A 6,273-nucleotide genomic window follows, 5' to 3' on the forward strand; every position below is an offset into this window, starting at 1 on the left:
CTATATCTGGTCTCCCCGGACCCTGCATTCACTATATCTGGTCTCCCCGGACCCTACATTCACTATATCTGGTCTCCCCGGACCCAGCATTCACTATATCCGGTCTCCCCGGACCCTGCATTCACTATATCCGCTCTCCCCGGACCCTGCATTCACTATATCTGGTCTTCCAGGACCCCGCATTCACTATATCTGGTCTTCCAGGACCCCGCATTCACTATATCTGGTCTCCCCGGACCCCGCATTCACTATATCTGGTCTTCCAGGACCCCGCATTCACTATATCTGGTCTTCCAGGACCCCGCATTCACTATATCTGGTCTCCCCGGACCCTGCATTCACTATATCTGGTCTCCCCGGACCCTGCATTCACTATATCTGGTCTCCCCGGACCCTACATTCACTATATCTGGTCTCCCCGGACCCAGCACTCACTATATCTGGTCTCCCCAGACCCTACATTCACTATATCTGGTCTCCCTGGACCCTGCATTCACTATATCCGCTCTCCCCGGACCCTGCATTCACTATATCCGCTCTCCCTGGACCCTGCATTCACTATATCTGGTCTTCCAGGACCCCGCATTCACTATATCTGGTCTCCCCGGACCCTGCATTCCCTATATCTGGTCTCCCCGGACCCTGCATTCACTATATCTGGTCTTCCAGGACCCCGCATTCCCTATATCTGGTGTTCCCGGACCCTGCATTCCCTATATCTGGTCTCCCCAGACCCTGCATTCCCTATATCTGGTCTCCCCAGACCCAGAATTCACTATATCTGGTCTCCCCGGACCCTGCATTCACTATATCCGCTCTCCCTGGACCCTAGATTCACTATATCTGGTCTCCCCGGACCCTGCATTCACTATATCCAGTCTCCCCGGACCCAGCATTCACTATATCTGGTCTCCCCGGACCCTGCATTCACTATATCTGGTCTCCCCGGACCCAGCATTCACTATATCTGGTCTCCCCGGACCCTGCATTCACTATATCCGGTCTCCCCGGACCCAGCATTCACTATATCTGGTCTCCCCGGACCCTGCATTCACTATATCCGCTCTCCCCGGACCCTGCATTCACTATATCCGCTCTCACTGGACCCCGCATTCACTATATCTGGTCTCCCCGTACCCTACATTCATTATATCCGGTCTCCCCGGATCCTGCATTCACTATATCTGGTCTCCCCGGACCCCGCATTCACTATATCCGGTCTCCCCAGACTCCGCATTCACTATATCTGGTCTCCCCGGACCCTGCATTCACTATATCCAGTTCTCAGGACCCTGCATTCACTATATCCGGTCTCCCCAGACTCTGTATTCACTATATCCGCTCTCCCCGGACCCCGCATTCACTATATCTGGTCTCCCCGTACCCTACATTCATTATATCCCGTCTCCCTGGACCCTGCATTCACTATATCTGGTCTCCCCAGACCCTGCATTCACTATATCCGCTCTCCCCGGACCCTGAATTCACTATATCTGGTCTTTCCAGACCCTGCATTCACTATATCCGCTCTCCCCGGACCCTGCATTCACTATATCCGCTCTCCCCGGACCCCGCATTCACTATATCCGCTCTCCCCGGACCCTGCATTCACTATATCCGGTCTCCCCAGACCCTGCATTCACTATATCCTGTTTCCTCGGACCCTGCATTCACTATATCCACTCTCCCCGGACCCTGCATTCACTATATGCGCTCTCCCCGGACCCCCATTCACTATATCCGCTCTCCCCGGACCCCGCATTCACTATATCCGGTCTCCCCGGACCCCACATTCACTATATCTGCTCTCCCCGGACCCCACATTTACTATATCCGCTCTCCCCGGACCCTGCATTCACTATATCCGCTCTCCCCGGAGCCCGCATTCACTACATCCGCTCTCCCCGGACCCCGCATTTACTATATCCAGTCTCCCTGGACCCCACATTCACTATATCTGCTCTCCCCGGACCCTGCATTCACTATATCCGCTCTCCCCGGGCTCTGCATTCACTATATCCGGTCTCCCTGGACCCTGCTTTCACTATATCTGCTCTCCCCAGACCCCGCATTCACTATATCTGCTCTCCCCGGACCCCGCATTCACTATATCTGCTCTCCCCGTACACTGCATTCACTATATCCGGTCTCCCTGGACCCTGCTTTCACTATATCTGCTCTCCCCAGACCCTGCATTCACTATATCCGGTCTCCCTGGACCCTGCATTCACTATATCCGGTCTCCCTGGACCCTGCATTCACTATATCCGGTCTCCCTGGACCCTGCATTCACTATATCTAGTCTCCCCGGACCCTGCATTCACTATATCTGGTCTCCCCGGACCCTACATTCACTATATCTGGTCTCCCCGGACCCCGCATTCACTATATCTGGTCTCCCCGGACCCTGCATTCCCTATATCCGCTCTCCCCGGACCCCGCATTCACTATATCCGGTCTCCCCGGACCCTGCATTCACTATATCTGGTCTCCCCGGACCCCGCATTCACTATATCTGGTCTCCCCGGACCCTGCATTCATTATATCCGCTCTCCCTGGACCCTGCATTCACTCTATGTGGCCTCCCCGGACCCTGCATTGATTATATCCAGTCTCCCACAGTACACAGAACAAGGAAATGCAATTATTTTAGTAAATATAAACTGCTAAAATCCTTTTCTCATCAGTCTTGTGACTTCTATCAGTGTCCAGCCAAGCATTAGCTAAAGCTTGTAGAAGGAATTTTCATTCTGCTCTAGAAGGATGCAGAACCCCTGACCCTCTGTCTGGACAGTGCTGATTGGCCCTGTGCTAATCACATTTACTCTCCCAAGAAAAAAAAAACAACCTCTCTAGCAATACACACTAAACTGAGCATGTGCAGAATGGCTACCGATTCAGTCTGTCTTATCAGGAGATAAGAGGTGGACATTTGAAGAAGAAGAGGTGCAGAGAAGACAGGATCAAACAGCCTTTTTACACAATGCGGAGGATTAACCCCTTAGGTTCCACAGTGAGTATAACAAGCACGCTTTACTGCATCTACAGACTGATTACACTGTTGAGGGTTTAGTAATACTTTAAGCCAGTGGTTCTCAACCTTCCTAATGCCGTGACCCTTTAATACAGTTCCTCATGTTGTGGTGACCCCCAACCATAAAATTATTTATCCAGTAATTATAATTCATGAAGTGTCGTTTTACTTCCAATACTGCTGCTTTCAACACAGTAGCTGCTTTTAACAGAGTAGCTGCTTTCAACACAGCAGCTGCTTTCTACACAGTAGCTGCTCTTTACACTTCGGAAATATGTGTTTTCTGATGGTCTTAGGGGACTCCTGTGAAAGGGTCGTTCGACCCCCAAAGGGGTCGCGACCCACAGGTTGAGAACCACTGCTTTAAGCTATCTTTTTTCAAGCTGCATGATCTGTACTTACCTACTTGGGTTCCAACTTACAGTCGAGGATGGGATCCCTCACCCTACGGTTATTGCTCGACCTGATGATGGCGAAGTGTTGTGCCATGAAATTTGGTGGAATTAGCAAGGAGTAAACACATCATTAAGAACCGACCGAATGTTTCCCTTTTAACAAATGTCATGCAAAGTCTTTATTCCAATAATAAATTTAGAAATATTTTTCTCCAAACATTTACATTAAACAAGGATAAGCTTTTCCTCCGCAATCCACTGAAATCTGTAAGAAGTTGAACACCCTACCTGAGCATCATGTCCTGTCCATCCGGAGATAACTGCTCTACAGCTGTCTCAGCAGCCTCCAATATATATACTGTAGGTAGCATGCTGCTCCTGTTTCTCTTCATTCCTTTTCACGATATTCTCATTGGACTGCTTCAAATAAGCAGAAGAGATAGGATCGTGGTCAACGTAAATGTCAAAGAGCTTTGATTTGATTTTGCACGCTAACTGTCAGTAATGATTTGCATACTGACAAATTCTTTGTTTGTATAGCGCCTTGTCACGTATAGCTTTGTGGGCTGAGCAAAACCTATCTAGATCTTTCAAAACGATTTCCTCGGAAAGAAAAGAAATAGCAGTTCATATTATGTTTGGGACCTTTATGGAGTGTCTTTTTTTTACTGCAAATAGTGTCTTAGAATGGTAGTTACAAAGCAAAAAATGACTAAAGGTATTCAAGGGAAACTATAATGACATGTATTCATTTCTATATTTTGTAAAACTGTTATTTTATAATCTTTTGTATAATTTTTGTTTTACAAATAACCTTTAATATGTGGCAAAGGATTCCCAGAGTTCTATGGGTTACCTAAAGAGACAGTACAGCACACGCCGATTGCTTTACAGCTCCCTTTTCATTTAACGGAAACTTTATACTGCTCCATGTCAGGGGGTGTATTTGCTGAGAGGCAAACAAGGCATTTGCCTTGGGCGGCATCTTTCAGGGGGACGGCGGAAGAAAGGCTGCTGGTTCTACTTATCACCAGGGCTGAGCGGCTGAGCGAAGTGAAGGGAGCGCCGCCCCTCAGGAAGAATGGCTGCTGGTTCTCCTGGTTAGCAAAGTGGAGTGTAGGGAATGCCGACCCCCAGAAAAATGGCTGCTGGTTCTGCTGGGTAGCAGAGTGGAGTGAAGGGAGCGCCACCCCCCCAGATGAACGGCCGCTGGTTCTCTTGGGTAGCAGAGTGGAGTGAAGGGAATGCTGCCCCCCAGAAGAATGGCTGCTGGTTCTGCTGGGTTGCAGAGCAGAGTGAAGGGAGCGCGGCCCACCAGAAGAATGGCCACTGGTTCTCCTGGGTAGCAGAGTAGAGTGAAGGGAGTGCCTTCCCCCCAGAAGAATGGCCGCTGGTTCTCCTGGGTAGCAGAGTGGAGTGAAGGGAGCGCTGCCCCCTGGAGGAACAGTCGCTGGTTTTCCTGGGCAGCAGAGCGGAGTGAAGGGCGCACCGTTCGGTAGGTGTCACCCTGCCTTGGGACACCACTGCATCATGCTTACCTGCTGTGTGCAGTGGTTTTGCACAGAAAAGCCTGGATCCTCCTTTTCTCGGGTTCCCCTCCAGTGCTACTGGCCCCTCTCTCCTGTTGGGTGCCCCCACAGCAAACAGCTGGCTGTGGGGGCACCCGCTGCTCCATGTGTCCATTCACACACGGAGCCAGTGGTGTATTTAGGTTTTGTGCTGCCCTAGGCAACACAAAATTCCCCTCGGGAGAGAGCCTGACAGCAACCAACACCACCCCCGTTGAGAGAGCCTGACATTGACCAACAACACCCCGCCTCCTTACCCCCACCCGAGAAAGTCTTCCACTACCACTCACCTTCACAGCTCTGGACATCCCTGGGAATGAGAATCAAGCAGCCCACAGCCTCTCCCAGATCCCACCTGGTCCCCATCCCTTCTTCCATCCCTCCTTCATCGGGGACAATGCTGCCCCCCTGAAAAATGCCACCCTAGGCAAATGCCTTGTTTGCCCTGTGGTAAATACGCCACTGCACGGAGCCTCAGCTTGGACCCTCCGCACTACATCCTGTTCCTCTCTGACTCCTGGTGATCGGTTTGAGCTGCGTTCACCCTCATCTATACTGTTGAGTGTCTGGAGTTACTTAGGATGCAGCTCCCATCTTCATTTCTCTGCCAGCGGGGTGATTTTTGTCTGCTGTCAGCCTCGAATGGCGCCAGAAGCATACCCATGGTTTTTGCTAATAACTACTTACCTAAGTCCTTTACACTTACCACCAAAGAGTTTGCCAGTGGATTCAAACAAGAGGATGTTAGAGACAGTATGGTGCAAACTTGTAAGTCTTGAACTTGAAGTTAATTGGCTACACTATAAGGTCTCCCTCTTTGTTCCTTTCCCTTGGAAACTCTGAGTTTTACCAATGTCCCCTCAGGGCACCGAGGATAGGAACTTCCGAGGAAAAGAGAGGGACCACACTGACCCTGCATGGAGGCAGGTTTTCTCCACCTGTGCACTAGGAAGACCGTGTGTTCCCCCCTTGTTTGGTGACCACAACAGTTGTAAGTCCATTTTGACCATTTTTCCTTTTATTGTGGAAGCATTTTATCCTTTTTTCGGAACTAATTGGCTACACTATAAGGTCTCCCTCTTTGTTTCTTTCCCTTGGAAACTATGAGTTTTACCAATGTCCCCTCAGAGCACCGAGGATAGGAACGTCCGAGGAATAGAGAAGGGACCACACTGGCCCTGCATGGAGGCAGGTTTTCTCCACCTGTGCACTAGGAAGACCATGTGTTCCCCCTTGTTTGGTGACCACAACAGTGGTAAGTCCATTTTGACCATTT

Source organism: Staurois parvus, unplaced genomic scaffold (assembly GCF_062004578.1).
Source record: "Staurois parvus isolate SC_StPar_1 unplaced genomic scaffold, SC_StPar_1.0 ptg002174l, whole genome shotgun sequence".
In the NCBI taxonomy this organism is placed as follows: domain Eukaryota; kingdom Metazoa; phylum Chordata; class Amphibia; order Anura; family Ranidae; genus Staurois; species Staurois parvus.